Source organism: Mustelus asterias, chromosome 6 (genome assembly GCF_964213995.1).
Source record: "Mustelus asterias chromosome 6, sMusAst1.hap1.1, whole genome shotgun sequence".
Classification (NCBI taxonomy): Eukaryota; Metazoa; Chordata; class Chondrichthyes; order Carcharhiniformes; family Triakidae; genus Mustelus; species Mustelus asterias.
Window position 1 is genome coordinate 18510710 of NC_135806.1, and position 16882 is coordinate 18527591.

General features: G+C 43.2%; 1 protein-coding gene across 1 annotated transcript in view; it reads left to right on the forward strand.

Moving 5' to 3' along the window:
• The window catches only part of LOC144494781 (lysine-specific demethylase 4C-like), a 386490-nt gene that overhangs the window by 208018 nt on the left and 161590 nt on the right, over positions 1–16882 (forward strand). The gene's annotated exons all lie outside the window — the stretch shown is intronic.

The window sequence follows — 16882 nt, forward strand, 5'->3', positions numbered from 1 at the left end:
GTTCCAGTGTGAAGGATCTATTGTGTCTGTGAGCAATGAAAGCAATAATGAGTTTCTTCAATCAATCTGATTAAAGATTCTTCTTTGAGCCACTCAGAGTCCAAAACAGGAAGCATAGAGCAAGAGACTAAAATGGTGAACAGTAAGCAAAAGCAAGATTGGAAAATGCAGATGGAATTAAGGCAGGAGAGATAAGATAGTGCCAAGAAAAGTAAAAAGAAATGAGCATTTTTTATCCCCTACACTAATTTTCTTCTGAGGGAGTGATTCTCCAAATTTGTAAAATTGACAATTTAGGGCCAAAGTGGCGGTTCAGCAGCAATACTCATTTATCAGCCTGTTAAGAAGCAATTTATCCCAGAATATACCAATTTGGATACCAATCCAAACTACTACTGCCAGTATTAGTGCATTCCGAGTGGGCAAGTGGAGCAAGTTCATACTGCTACAGTCATTTTTAATGTTTTATTTTCTACAATATTGCACCCTGTTGAAGAACCGATATCTCTGACAGCAACTCGTATATTTCCACATTTAACTGTGCATATATAGATCCCAGACGTTATTCTCTGATTTACCCCATAGTAATGGTGAGTGCTGATAACCTCACTATTATTACTACAGCAAAATCTAGACTAAGTTTTTTTTGTCACAAGTATAATTCTTACTCCAGTACTGAATCCACAGCAGTTGTCTGCATACTGCTGGGAATTTCGGCAGCTGATTGGGAGAACAGACAAGTAATTCCCACTGTCTGTGTTGCATCACTCTCTATTTATTTTCTGGCGCTTCGTTGCAGTCCTTAAGCCAAATATTTATTTTTCCTATTTCCTCCGAAATTGAGCAGCTGAGTATTGCCACAGAATAAAGGGTCATTAGTGCTGAAGGACTCTAAAACCCCAATTGCACATTACTGGGTCATAGAAACTTCCTTCCAAGTGCTCCCAAACACAGCACTTGTTTGTTTATGTTCCCACACATTGAAATACTTCTTGCATGTTTATAGCAGCCTGTTGTCTGTTCTTGTAGATTCGCAGAACCTAACCATACTCTGGCTAACCTCTGAATTGAATGGGAACCCTCCCATACCCTAGGCAGTCTCTCAATTGAATGAAGCATATAAGTGAAGTAAATTCTCTTGTTCTGTAGACAGTGTATTTCCACTTTGTAGCATCCATTGAGTCCTGGATAAAATACAATTTTAGGTATAATCTCTCCTCTCCCGTTTTAGATCAGTGATATTTTAATGTGAAGACTCCCTTGTTATCTTGCTGGAACACTGGTGGTGTGTTAAGGTATGCATGTGCTTGGAAGAGTGCTGCTCACTATCACCTGTGAAGGATCTTTGAGGGTACTGCACTTTGAAACAATGTTCCCTCTAAACTGCATGGGTGCATGGCCCTGCAGCAATGTGGAACTTACTATACAGGGTATAAACAGGCCATGGACAGTCAGTGTTCCTTTTAAGATGTGCACATGTGTGACTGTGCGGCATAAAGGGAATGCTCAGTGCAACAAACAGACTGTGCAAAGCAATAAACTTCGATGGAGCATTGTTCAGAAGGCCTTGGGTTTGGGAGCTTTGAAATATGGAGATGGGTTAGAACATAGAACATAGAACAGTACAGCACAGAACAGGCCCTTCGGCTCACGATGTTGTGCCGAGCTTTATCTGAAACCAAGATCAAGCTATCCCACGCCCTATCATCCTGGTGTGCTCCATGTGCCTATCCAATAACCGCTTAAATGTTCCTAAAGTGTCTGACTCCACTATCATTGCAGGCAGTCCATTCCACACCCCAACCACTCTCTGCGTAAAGAACCTACCTCTGATATCCTTCCTGTATCTCCCACCACGAACCCTATAGTTGCCCCCTTGTAATAGCTCCATCCACCCGAGGAAATAGTCTTTGAACGTTCACTCTATCTATCCCCTTCATCATTTTATAAACCTCTATTAAGTCTCCCCTCAGCCTCCTCCGCTCCAGAGAGAACAGCCCGAGCTCCCTCAACCTTTCCTCATAAGACCTACCCTCCAAACCAGGCAGCATCCTGGTAAATCTCCTCTGCACTCTTTCCAGCGCTTCCACATCCTTCTTATAGTGAGGTGACCAGAACTGCACACAATATTCCAAATGTGGTCTCACCAAGGTCCTGTACAGTTGCAGCATAACCCCACTGCTCTTAAACTCCAACCCCCTGTTAATAAAAGCTAACACACTATAGGCCTTCTTCACAGCTCTATCCACTTGAGTGGCAACCTTTAGAGATCTGTGGATATGAACCCCAAGATCTCTCTGTTCCTCCACAGTCTTCAGAACCCTACCTTTGACCCTGTAATCCACATTTAAATTAGTCCTACCAAAATGAATCACCTCACATTTATCAGGGTTAAACTCCATTTGCCATTTTTCAGCCCAGCTTTGCATCCGATCTATGTCTCCAAAGGTTGCTGCTGAATGTGTAGAACTGGGGCGATGTTGCCTGGGAGCACCTGGAATAAGTATTTTATTTTTGAGGCTTTGGGACATGAATTTGGGACAGGAACATTGCTAAGGGGTTCTGGCATCCAGCAATACTTTGGAGATAGGACTGTGATCTATCAACATTGAAGGAGTCTGGCAACTTCTGTGTTGAGCTGCGTTTATAAACATTGAGAGGAATGCTGGAACACTGCACTAGTATAAGGGGATATTTTGGAGCAGTGTTGTGGGAGGAATTGTATCTGTCATCGTGTGGATGAATCTGGGTCAATTGCAGCCAAGAACCACAAGGACATTCCTGCTCCACGTTGCTTAGCTGCTGATCCAGTATCATATCAAAGCCAGATTTATGCATGAAAAGTGTTTTAATATTGTAGTTGATTACGAAACTCCTTTCAAAATATCAGTACATTGTAGTACAGTGCGGCCCCGTTATACCGCGATGGTTGGGGTCCATAAAATGTTATCGCGAAAAAAGCGGGGTCGCGCTAAATCGGGGTTCAAGAAAATCAGCGTTCAAACTTACCCAATGTTGACCGAACATCCTAACTATTTCAGTGTCTTTGTGTTCAATGTTTCCATTCTAGGTCTGCCTGTCAGTTGTGAAGGAAAATGATCTTGAAATTTTTTCCTGAAAATCTTTAATTGCTGCACCCCTATTCAGTATGACATTACATTAGGTCCCCGAGGAGCAGGGCGAGAAGCAAAGCGGCCCCTCTACCGTTTAGAGATAAATTTTCACTTCCCTAGTTCCCGGTCAGCGCTGACATGCAGGGCAATGCTAATGCCCCTTCCACCACTGACATATTAGGGTTCCGCCTAAAGATCGCCACATCTTTCCGCCCCGGGAAGAGCTGGAGACTACCTGACTATCCAATTCAGCCAGTTGCAGCGGGGCGGCCGGTTCGACAGTGATGGTGGATATCGAATCTAGACTAGAATTGGGATTCCACTATATTAGTCCAGGCAGTATGATAGACCGCGGACCATGAAAGTCCTGACTTGTGCCGATTCAATCAATTATGCGCCTATCGACATTACTGCCTGATGCAGCCGAATGATGCTTCCAACTTTCAACTGATTCGTGGACTGTTCCCACTGTCTATTAATATTCACGCTTCCACTTGCAATCTATAGCCTTCCGCACTCCAACGATGCCGGCATGATTTGCTCAGGTAAAAAAAAATCCACCTGTCATCTGCAGCCTGCTTTCCGGGAAAGAGCGGATAATGTATTCTGAGACTGTACACAGACGTAAAGAGAGTTGGGAATAATTTCAATATTCTGAAAATAGAAGTGTTGTTACATTAACACCAGGACTTAAGTTTATAAGAAAGTAACAATTACACGAGCGGGAAAAAAAAGGGTCCAATGATTCATCGCGTTATATCCGAATTCGCGTAAAATCGGGGTTCCACTGTATTTTAAATCAAATACTATTATACAATTATAGTCAATCATGCTAAAATGTAGAGATGTGTATGTAATTAATCTGTTTTTAGTTGGAGAGTTTTAGAACTATTTGTCTTGAAGGAAAGATATTCATGAGCTTTTCAGATAATATCCCCCCTCCATCCCTACCTACGCTGACACTTCGCCCCTTTCTTTCTCTCACTCTCTCTCTTTTCCCCCTTCTCTCCCTCTTTCTGCCCTCCATCTCTGACCCCTCTCTCTGTCCTCCCACATCTCCTCTCTCTGCCCATAACCCTCACTCTCCCTCCCTTCCCTCTCTCCCTCCAACTTTCCCTCTCTCTTTTTTCCCACTTTCCCTCCCTCTGCCGCCCCCCCCCCCCCCCCCCTCCCCCTCACCCCACCCACCCAATTTCCTCTCTCTCATGTCCCGTCTTTCACATAGTTCCTTACCCTGCCCCCCCCTCTGCATTGAATTTAGCTTATGATGCTGGCCTTTGTCTCTTCCTTTTAATTGATAAGCTCCAACTAAGTGCAATTGTTTACTTCATTGCAATCATCAGGCTCACAAAAATGCTTCAAGTTGATGTAAGTTAATATACTAGATGAGGGCTTGTCACAGTTTTTATCATTGTGGACATGAGTTCAGTCAAGAATGAAGTCTCATTATACTTTGCAGTGGGTCTGGAGGATGCAAGGACATTTTGGGTTTGAGTTAAGGGTTTGAATAAGTAACAAAATTTAAATTACATAGAAAAAGAATAAATTGACTTCTGTTTGAGACAGAATTAAAACCCTACAAGAGACTGGGCGAAGAAGTCAATTTGTAAGCAGTAATAATGGCGATTAGATTTTTTTGTTTCAGAGATATCAACATGGATTATTATAGTATAATTCAAAGAGCAGGAGGTGAGTGCTGAATTTATTGGCGTTAAAGATAGCAGGAAACATCAGTAATTTTCAGGATAGTTATTCAGAGCTTTCAGATGTGTAGTGATATCTTGGTGATCCTCATAGGTAGGTAGAATTGAAATTAGGAAAAGAACAGGGCTTTATTTCAACCTCTTCTGTAATTCCTGATCTCATCAAAAGAATAAGATAATTTGAATTGATATGATAAAATCTCACTGAAGCAGCACAGCCTGTTATGTTGCTAACAGGTAACATATTTCATTATGTTTGTAAGGCTCTGTTGGATAGCTGAAGAATAACTGGCTCTGGAAGGGTTGTTTCCTTAAAGCAAGTTCATGACGATTTTGTTTCTCAGAATCTAAGCACAACAATTTTTAAATGTATATAGTTTGCGAGGCCATTTCACTGCTGAGATTTCTCTATTTTATAGTTTCCAGGGAGTAAAGTACATACTTCCAATCTTTATTCCCAATGAAATATTGGGCCTGAAACTTTAAAACATTGCAGCTTCTATTCTAGAGCAAATGGAGATAGTGATGTCCTCAGCAAATCTGACTCATCTCTAGGAAACTGAAAAATAGACCGAAAGGGCAGTGTTGGCAAGTTTAGTTACAAGTCCAAAGCTAAATATATACTTTTTCTAACAAAAACAAACATTTCTCAACATCTGCTTGTAAGAAATCGCAAAATCATTTGTTGAAGGTATGCTGCAAAATTAAAACTTTAAATCACTTGAAAATAAATTACATTGGTTTGTCTCAATGGCAATCATTATATCCATACTATATTTTCTTGACTTTTTCAGCAATTTTGCTCAGTTTTCTTTCTCATTTTATAATGCTTTAACAAATTCAGTTGCAAACCTATAAGTTTAAGTTTATTTATTAGTGTCACAAGTAGACTTCCATTAACACTGCAATGAAGTTACTGTGAAAATCCCTTAGTTGCCACACTCCAGCGCCTGTTCGGGTACACTGAGGGAGAATTTAGCACGTCTAACCCACCTAATCAGCACGTCTTTCGGACTGTGGGAGGAAACCCACGCAGACACGGAGAATGTGCAGACTCCGCACAGACAAGTGACCCAAGCCGGGAATCGAACCCGGTTCCCTGGCTCTGAGAGGCAGCAGTGCTAACCACTGTGTCACCATGCTTCTTGAATGTGATATTTGATTATGGCATTGTTCTCCCTCTCAATATATCTTTGTGGATAGATCTAATTTTCACGCAGTTGGTAATCAGTCAGTTATAATTATGCTACATAGAGATATATTGTGCAAATGACTGCCAGGCCTCTGTCAACGTTTGCAGACTGCAGGAAGGAGTCTCTTTAAATCATGCAGCAATTCGCTGTCTGCCAGCCTGCACTACACACGTTTTCTGTGGACAGATTGTGTGGCTGATGGTAACAGTGTAGATAGACAAAGATGGTGTTGGAGTGTTAACTGCACCTTTTGACCCATATATACCTTTGCTAATGTACTCTGCCTCCTTTTGGCTGGAGCACTGACCAGCTCAATTAAGGCCCATCTGAAAATCATATTTGTCAGATCTCCAATGTTGGCAGGACATCCTTTTCCAATTTTCATTCAGTTTCTTCCCCTAGCCCCTCCCCACTCCCCCCACTCTAATGACCCAGATCATAATTGGATTCCCCTCAACCCAGCAATAAACAATATTGTGAACAGGGTAACATTATGGATGGAATTTTCCCGTCCCGCCTGCCAAGGGAATCGTAGCAGGTGGGGCAGACCATGCAAAGGTCCGTTGTCCCTGGGCGGCAATTTCCGGCCTTGGGGCGAGGTGTGGCTGGAAAATCCTGCCCTATGTTTTAATAATTATATATCACTTATCCCAAGTGAAAGCCTGTCTTTTTCATGTACAAGCGTTTGCTCCATGGTTACGGGAACAAGAACATATATAAAGATGTGACTTGTAATGCTTGCTTTAACACTATCAAAATCATACTTTAGTGTATAAATAGTTGCATGATTTGAATAACAATATGTAGAAGGGTAATTAGGCATTTATTCAAATAAAATATATTTGGTTACATTATTCTTGTTAATTCATGGCATGGCATCTACATCAGGGTATCTGATGAGTTGAGATATGCAATTGGGTTCAAGTTACATTATTACCAATACTGTTGGCAGTTTTGCTTTTGCAAGACCAATATGAAAGTTCCTTTGCAGCTTAACCTCTGAGAAAGCAATGTGAAGTTTACTAATTATAATCGCAAGTGGTGAAGAAAATCAATATTTGACTTACCGAATCAGTAAGTACAAGGTTTCATAATGGAATCTTCAGAAAAAAAAACATTTTTTGTTAGCGTCACTGTTCATTGCTCATAGCAACTGTAGTTTTCACTAATGTTTGTTTTATATAACAAGGTCCAATAAAATGGGTGCTTGTTTTGTGACAGTAGAAAACATGCTCAGGAAACTGTTCCCTTGCCCAAGGTTATGCCTCCATTTGAAGAATGTTGAACCATACACTGTTAACAACGAATAGAATATTGAATTGGATTCCTTTGTTTTCATTGATTAGGATTTCAGAGTTTAAATTGTTTTATCTCGCTTCCCAATCTTTCTCAGCTAATACGAAATGATTGCCTTTTGGACTGAATTTCTAGTACCAGTGAGACATTTCAATTCATCGTTTGAACTTGGTATTGTGTATTACAACATGACTTTTCTTTCAGGTGTTATCTCTGTGTGCCAAAGTATTTTTGTCTTTCCCTATTATAATCAACTATGTGTTGTCAGTTGTCCCAAGGAATTTGTCGATCAGGGGAGCAAGTGCAATGTTACTGCAGCATTCAAAGGTTACAGTATAATGTTTAATTAAGCTTAATTACCTTTATTCACTGACTTTAGCATATTTATTTAGCTAGCAATCGACATGGCATTTACTTTTGTTTGTACTTTGATCACTGCATCTGACTGGAAAATTTCTGCCACAATTTCACTTCAACATTGAGATAATGGAAGGTAGCTTAGAGCTGCCAGTGATCATTTCCAGTTGGGATATTTCTAATCATGTGAGCCCTACATGAGGTGTGTCATGTGACAAGTGCCTCTGAGAGACGTGACAATGCATTTGCTTGACTGGCCTACCACCTGAATCAAACAAGAGGTCATAGGTCCTGCCCGTCCACTTGACTAGATGGGGAGGCAGTGGCATAATGGTATTGTCACTGGACTAGTAACCCAGAGACCCAGGGTAGTGCTCTGGGAACCCAGCTTTGAATCCCACCATGGCAGATGGTAAAATTTGAATTCAATAAAAAAAATCTGGATTGTTGTAAAACCCATCTGGTTCACTAATGTCCTTTAGATAAGGAAATCTATTGTCCTTACCTGGTCTGGCCTATATGTGACTCCAGATCTCTTAAGTGTCTTCAGGGACGGGCAATAAATGCTGACCCAGCCAGTGACGTCCACATCCCAGAACGAATAAATAAGAACAACAGCACAGGAGAAAAAAGAAACATAATCTTTAAAGAACGATTTAGTTCTGAAACCTAAGATGCATGAGGGCAGCTTTTGCAGAGAGTAATACCACGAATAAGTCCTCCACAAAAGGAGCAGATACATAATTTAGCATTTTCTTCCAGCTCGAGAAGTAAAATGAAATTGAGTGAAGAAGTTGCTTTTGGTTAACATTCATTTGTTACTTGAAAATAAGATGACATAACAATTTGCACCCAAATGAAATATTTCTCAATGAAAGGTTGGAGAAATGCATATGAGTGCATGTGAAAAGGACCCATTTCTGAATCAGGTCTTGGGTTATGTAGTTGTATAATTAGATACCTGAAATTGCAGAATGAAAGAATCAGAGGGAAGTGATGGTCTGGAGCGCATTGCCTGAAAGGGTGGAGGAAACAAATTCATCAGTAACTTTCAAATTGGAATTAGATATACATTAACAATGCCAGATTCACAAGACTATGGGGAAAGAGCAAGGAAATTAGATTAAAAGCAAATTACTGCGGATGCTGGAATCTGAAACCAAAAGAAAAAATGCTGGAAAATCTCAGCAGGTCTGGCAGCATCTGTAAGGGGAGAAAAGAGCTGACGTTTCAAGTTCAGATGACCCTTTGTCAAAGCTAAAAGGCATAGAAAGTGGGAGATATTTATACTGCAGGGTGAGGGAATGAAAGATGAGTCATAGCCATAGAAATCAGGGGGAAAGACTGCTAACAGCTGTCCATAGAATAAACGGTGTGAATGGCCAAATGGCAGAAAAGCTGTAAGCTTACAGCTTCTCTGTGATGGCTATGACTCATCTTTCATTCCCTCACCTGCAGTATAAATATCTCCCACTTTCTCTGCCTTTTAGCTTTGACAAAGGGTCATCTGGACTCGAAACGTCAGCTCTTTTCTCTCCTTACAGATGCTGCCTGACCTGCTGAGATTTTCCAGGAAATTAGATTATTTGAAAATCTCTTTCAAATGCAAGGTACCCTGACATCTTGCAGGAATTACTGCAACAACCACAAGGCTATCAAAGGAAGGTGCAAAGCTATTGACAACTTGTAAATTAATACTGTACTTGAATAAATCTAAAAATGTATATGTATATTGACTACTCAATTCATTTCTTCAGCTGTAAAGTTAATATATTTTTTGTCTATTGTAAGCAATTTACGACAGTGATCTCATTAAATTTTATCTCTGATTTGAAAGCTTGTGAGTTCAAGGGACTCGCAAGTGTTATACTTCAGTGCAGAACCAAGGAAGTGCTGCCCTGTTCAAGGGTCTTGTTTTTCAGAGAGATGTTAAATTGAGGCTCTATCTGCCTTTTCAGGTAAAGATATAATGGCAATTCTGGGAAATACGTGATAGCGAGTTGAGGAACAGGGAGAGAGTGCAGTTAAACATGTGGTTGCAGGGATGGTGTAGGAGGGAGGGTTTCAGATACGTGGATAATTGGAACACATTCTGGGGAAGGTGGGACCTGTACAAACAGGACGGGGTGCACCTGAACCAGAGGGGCACCAATATCCTGGGAGGGAAATTTGATATGGCTCTTCAGGGGGGGTTTAAACTAATTTGTCAGGGGAGTGGGAAAAGGAGTTGTAGTCCAGAAGTCAGTGTTGTGGGTGGTGAGGTATTTGGGAAGGTATCAAGGTCAAGGGTGGGTACCGGTAGACAGGAAGGTGGGTTGAAGTGTGTCTACTTCAATGCAAGGAGCATCCGGAACAAGGTAGATGAACTTGGGGCGTGGATTGGTACTTGGGACTACGATGTTGTGGCCATTACGGAGACGTGGGTAGAACAAGGACAGGAATGGTTGTTGGACGTTCCGGGGTATAGATGTTTCAGTAAGTGTAGGGAAGCTGGTAAAAGAGATGGAGGAGTAGTTAATCAAGGATAGTTTAATGGCTGCAGAAAGGCACTTCGAGGGGGATCTGCACACTGAGGTAATATGGGCTGAAGTTAGAAATAGGAAAGGAGCGGTCACGTTGTTAGGAGTTTACTATAGGCCCCCAAATAGTAATAGAGATGTGGAGGAAGAAATTGCTAAGCAGATTATGGATATGTGTGGGGGTCACAGGGTAGTTGTCATGGGGGACTTTAACTTTCCAAATATTGATTGGAACCTTTGTAGGTCAAATAGTTCGGATGGGGCAGTTTTTGTGCAGTGTGTGCAGGAGGGTTTTCTGACACAATATGTGGATAGGCCGACAAGAGGTGAGGCCACATTGGATTTGGTACTGGGAAATGAACCGGGCCAAGTGTTAGATTTGGTTGTGGGAGAGCACTTTGGAGATAGTGACCACAATTCGGTGTCTTTTGTTATTGCAATGGAGAGGGATAGGGCCGTACGGCAGGGCAAAGTTTACAATTGGGGGAGGGGTAATTATGATGCGATTAGGCAAGAATTAGGGGGCATAAGTTGGGAACAGAAACTGTCAGGGAAAGGCACTAATGAAAAGTGGAACTTTTTCAAGTAACAAATACTGGGTGTCCTTGATAGGTATGTCCCTGTCAGGCAGGGAGGAAATGGCCGAGTGAGGGAACCATGGTTCACGAAAGAGGTGGAATGTCTTGTGAAAAGGACGAGGGAAACTTATGTAGGGATGAGGAAACAAGGTTCAGATGGCTCGATTGAGGGTTACAAGGTAGCAAGGAATGAGCTGAAAAAGGGGCTTAGGAGAGCGAGAAGGGGACATGAGAAGTCCTTGGCGGGTCGGATCAAGGAAAACCCCAAGGCTTTTTACTCTTATGTGAGGAATAAAAGAATGACCAGGGTGAGGTTAGGGCCGGTCAAGGACAGTAGTGGGAACTTGTGTATGGAGTCAGTAGAGATAGGTGAGGTGATGAATGAATACTTTTCTTCAGTATTCACCAAGGAGAGGGGCCATTTTTTTGAGGAAGAGAAGGTGTTACAGGCTAATAGGCTGGAGGAAATAGATGTTCGGAGGGAGGAGGTACTGGCAGTTTTGAATAAACTGAAGGTCGATAAGTCCCCTGGGCCTGATGAAATATATCCTAGGATTCTTTGGGAGGCAAGGGATGAGATTGCAGAGCCTTTGGCTTTGATCTTTGGGTCCTCACTGTCCACGGGGATGCTGTCAGAGGATTGGAGAGTGGCGAACGTTGTTCCTCTGTTTAAGAAAGGGAATAGAAATGACCCTGGTAATTATAAACCGGTTAGTCTTTGGTGGTTGGTAAATTGATGGAAAAGGTGCTGAGGGATGGGATTTACGACCATTTAGAAAGATGCGGATTAATCCGGGATAGTCAGCACGGATTCGTGAAGGGCAAGTCGTGCCTCACAAATTTGATTGAATTTTTTGAGGAGGTAACTAAGTGTGTTGATGAAGGTAGGGCAGTTGATGTCATATACATGGATTTTAGTAAGGCGTTTGATAAGGTCCCCATGGTCGGCTTATGATGAAAGTGAGGAGGTGTGGGATAGAGGGAAAGTTGGCCGATTGGATAGGTAACTGGCTGTCTGATCGAAGTAAGAAGTCTCGCAACACCAGGTTAAAGTCCAACAGGTTTATTTGGTAGCAAATACCATAAGCTTTCGGAGCTTGCTGCTCCTTCGTCAGATGGAGTGGTCTCTGTTCTCCAACAGTGCACAGACACAGAAATCAAGTTACAGAATACTAATTAGAATGCAAATCTCTACAGCCAGCCAGGTCTTAAAAGGTACAGATAATGTGGTTGGAGGGAACATTAAACACAGGTTAAAGAGATGTGTATTGTCTCCAGACAGAACAGCTGGTGAGATTATGCAAGACCAGGGGCGAGCTGTGGGGGTTACTGATAATGTGACATAAATCCACCATCCCGGTTTAGGCCGTCCTCATGTGTGTGGAACTTGGCTATCAGTTTCTGCTCAGCGACTCTGCGCTGTCGTGTGTCGTGAAGGCCGCCTTGGAGAACGCTTACCTGAAGATCCAAGGCTGAATGCCCGTGACTGCTGAAGTGCTCCCCCACAGGAAGAGAACAGTCTTGCCTGGTGATTGTCGAGCGGTGTTCATTCATCCGTTGTCATAGCGTCTGCATGATTTCCCCAATGTACCATGCCTCGGGACATCCTTTCCTGCAGCGTATCAGGTAGACAACATTGGCCGAGTTGCAAGAGTATGTACCGTGTACCTGGTAGATGGTGTTCTCACGTGAGATGATGGCATCCGTGTCGATGATCCGGCACGTCTTGCAGAGGTTGCTGTGGCAGGGTTGTGTGGTGTCATGGTCACTGTTCTCCTGAAGGCTGGGTAGTTTGCTGCGGACAATGGTCTGTTTGAGGTTGCGTGGTTGTTTGAAGGCAAGAAGTGGGGGTGTGGGGATGGCCTTAGCGAGATGTTCGTCTTCATCAATGACATGTTGAAGGCTCCGGAGGAGATGCCGTAGCTTCTCCGCTCTGGGACAGCGCAGAGTCGCTGAGCAGAAACTGCAAAGAGACATAGATAGGATGCAAAGCTGGGCTGAAAAATGGCAAATGGAGTTTAACCCTGATAAATGTGAGGTAATTCATTTTGGTAGGACTAATTTAAATGTGGATTACAGGGTCAAAGGTAGGGTTCTGAAGACTGTGGAGGAACAGAGAGATCTTGAGGTCCATATCCACAGATCTCTAAAGGTTGCCACTCAAGTGGATAGAGCTGTGAAGAAGGCCTATAGTGTGTTAGCTTTTATTAACAGGGGATTGGAGTTTAAGAGCCGTGGGGTTATGCTGCAACTGTACAGGACCTTGGTGAGACCACATTTGGAATATTGTGTGCAGTTCTGGTCACCTCACTATAAGGAGGATGTGGAAGCGCTGGAAAGAGTGCAGAGGAGATTTAGCAGGATGCTGCCTGGTTTGGAGGGTAGGTCTTATGAGGAAAGGTTGAGGGAGCTAGGGCTGTTCTCTCTGGAGCGGAGGAGGCTGAGGGGAGACTTAATAGAGGTTTATAAAATGATGAAGGGGATAGATAGAGTGAACGTTCAAAGACTATTTCCTCGGGTGGATGGAGCTATTACAAGGGGACATAACTATAGGGTTCATGGTGGGAGATATAGGAAGGATATCAGAGGTAGGTTCTTTACGCAGAGAGTGGTTGGGGTGTGGAATAGACTGCCTGCAGTGATAGTGGAGTCAGACACTAGGAACATTTAAGCGGTTATTGGATCGGCACATGGAGCACACCAGGATGATAGGGAGTGGGATAGCTTGATCTTGGTTTCAGATAAAGCTCGGCACAACATCGTGGGCCGAAGGGCCTGTTCTGTGCTGTACTGTTCTATGTTCTAAATAAACGTCCCAGTCTCCCAGTGCCCCGTCTCATTATCACTCAACCACCACCCCATAAATAAGTTAACTGATCATTTATTGCTGATGGTTGTGGAATCAGGCTTTGCACAAATTGGCCGCTCAGCCCGCAAAGGTAAAATTGAGTCACTGATTATTATTATTGGCCATGAAAGACTTCAGAACAGGTGCTAAAGAAATGTTTAAGTTTATTCATTGCTCTTACCTTTATTATTCAGTGAATTTTATTTGAAGTTCACTTTTATAAATCTTTAAAGGTGATGGCCTGTAAGGCTGTTTTGAAAATAACATATGGAATCCTTGACTTTATAAACAAAGGATAGAGTATAAAAGCAAGGGAGTCATATCAAACATTTTGAAATCATTAGTTAGGCCTCAGCTGGAATATTGTGATTAATTCTGGACACACACTTTAGAAATAATGTTAAGGCCCTTAGTGAGGGTGCAGGGGACATTTATTAGATTGGCAGCAGGACTGAAGGACTTCGGTCTGGAGAATCTGGGATTGTTTTGCTTCAAGTAGAGAAGGTTGAGGGAGTTAGAGAAATTTGCTCAAAACTATGAGGGGTTTTTGATAGAGTAGATAAGGATATTGCCAAGAGGGTTAGTAAATAGACAACGCAGATTCAAGGTCATTGGTAAAAGAACCGTAGGGGAGATGAAAATGTTCTTTCTGCAGTGAGTGGGGTTGGTTAGCTCAATTGGCTTGACAGCTGGTTTGTGATGTAGAACAGCGCCACCAGCACAAGTTCAATTCCCGTACCTGACGAGGTTATTCATGAAGGCCCCACCTTCTCACCCTTGCCTCTCGCCTGTGCTGTGGAGATATTCAGGTTAAATCACCGCCCGTCAGCTTTCCCCCTTAAAGAGAGCAGTCTGTGATCATATGGGACTTTACCTTCTTCTGATTTGGAATGTACTGCCTGAAAGGGTGGTGAAAACAGATTCAGTAATAACTTGCAAAGTGGAATTAGATATACATTGAAAATACCAGATTTGCAGGACACTGGGGAAAGAGTAGAGGAATGAGATCAATTAAATAATTCATTGAAACAGTTGGCACAGACGCAATTGGCTAGACTTAATGGCCAAGGTGGTGGCAACCCTGATGTGGCCATTCCTGGGACCCTGATGTGATTTAAATCCAACTGGGCACCTACCTGTCTGCTGTCAGGGTTCCCAGGTCCTCCAAGATAAGTGTCCCGTGTCTTAGAGCTGCCAGCCAAATTGAAGGCCAGCAGTTCTTTGATACTAGCAGTGCTGCTGGGTGAGCTTGGTACTGCAGGAGGACAGGGAGGAGAAACATCACATGGAGCCCCCAGAGCCCAGGCAAGCATGAGAGATTTTGCTGGGCCCAGTCAGGCCAGGTCATGGGAGGAGGTGTTTAAAACACAAGGAGCCTTTCCGTGGGGGAACCCCTTGCCCCAGGTGGGGCCCTCTGTTGCATACAGGTACCCCACCCCAATGGCTGTATGTTGATGTACCAAGGTACAGCTGACAGCTTGGCCACAGGGCTTGGATCTCAAAACTGCTGCCATTGGTAAAATACCAGTGATAGTGGGTTGAAATCCATAAGTGATAGTTAATTGACCTCCAGAGGTCTCAGTTGACCTTGGACTGTGAAGTCTGCTAAAAACTAAAAACAGCTAAAAACGGAGGGAGCTCTGGAGGAGTACAAAGAAAGTAGGAAAGAACTCAAACGGGGAATTAGAGCAAAAAGGGGTCACGAAATGTTCTTGGCAGACAGGATTAAGGAGAATCCCAAGGCATTTTATTCATACGTTAGGAACAAAAGGGTTGTCAGGGAAAAAATCGGACCTCTCAGGGACAAAAGTGGGGAATTATGCTTGGAGCCCAAAGAAGTAGGGGAGATCCTAAATGAATACTTTGCGTCGGTATTCACAAAGGAGAGGGATGTGTTGACTGGGAGTGTCTCGGAGGGGAGTGTTGAACCGTTGGAGAAAATCTCCATTACAAAGGAGGAAGTGTTAGGTTTGTTAGAGAATATAAAGACTGACAAATCCCCAGGGCCTGATGGAATCTATCCAAGGCTGCTCAGGGAGACGAGAGATGAAATCGCTGGGCCTCTGACGCAAATCTTTGTCTCGTCACTGGACGCAGGTGAGGTCCCAGAGGATTGGAGGATAGCTAATGTGGTCCCGTTATTTAAGAAGGGTAGGAAGGATAACCCGGGTAATTATAGGCCGGTGAGCTTGACGTCCGTGGTGGGGAAGTTGTTGGAGAAGATTCTTAGAGATAGGATGTATGCGCATTTAGAAAGGAATAAACTCATTAACGATAGCATAGTTTTGTGAGAGGGAGGTCATGCCTCACTAACCTGGTGGAGTTTTTTGAAGAAGTGACCAGAATGGTTGACGAGGGAAGGGCCGTGGATGTCGTCTATATGGACTTTAGTAAAGTGTTTGACAAAGTCCCTCATTGGTGAAAAAGGTTGGATCTCATGGGATAAAGGGGGAGGTGACTGGATGGGTGGAGAACTGGCTTGGTCACAGAAGACAGAGGGTGGTAGTGGAAGGGTCTTTTTCCGGCTGGAGGCCTGTGACTAGTGGTGTTCCGCAGGGCTCTGTATTGGGACCTCTGCTGTTTGTGATTTATATAAACTATCTGGAAGAAGGTGTAACTGGGGTGATCAGTAAGTTTGCGGACGACACAAAATTGGCAGGACTTGCAGATAGTGAGGTGCATTGTCAAGCTACAGAAGGATATAGATAGGCTGGAAATTTGGGCAAAGAAATGGCAGATGGAGTTCAATCCTGATAAATGCGAAGTGATGCATTTTGGTAGAAATAATGTAGGGAGGAGCTATACGATAAATGGCAGAACCATAAAGGGTGTCGATATGCAGAGGGACCTGGGTGTGCAAGTCCACAGATCCTTGAAAGTGACGTCACAGGTGGAGAAGGTGGTGAAGAAGGCATATGGCATGCTTGCCTTTATAGGACGGGGCATAGAGTATAAAAGTTGGGGTCTGATGTTGCAGATGTATAGAACGTTGGTTCAGCCGCATTTGGAATACTGCGTCCAGTTCTGGTCGCCACACTACCAGAAGGACGTGGAGGCTTTGGAGAGAGTACAGAGGAGGTTTACCAGGATGTTGCCTGGTATGGAGAGGCTTAGTTATGAGGAGAGATTGGGTAAACTGGGGTTGTTCTCCCTGGAAAGACGGAGGATGAGGGGAGACTTGATAGAGGTGTATAAAATTATGAAAGGCATAGATAGGGTAAACGGTGGGAAGCTTTTCCCCAGGTCGGTGGTGACGTTCACGAGGGGTCATAGGT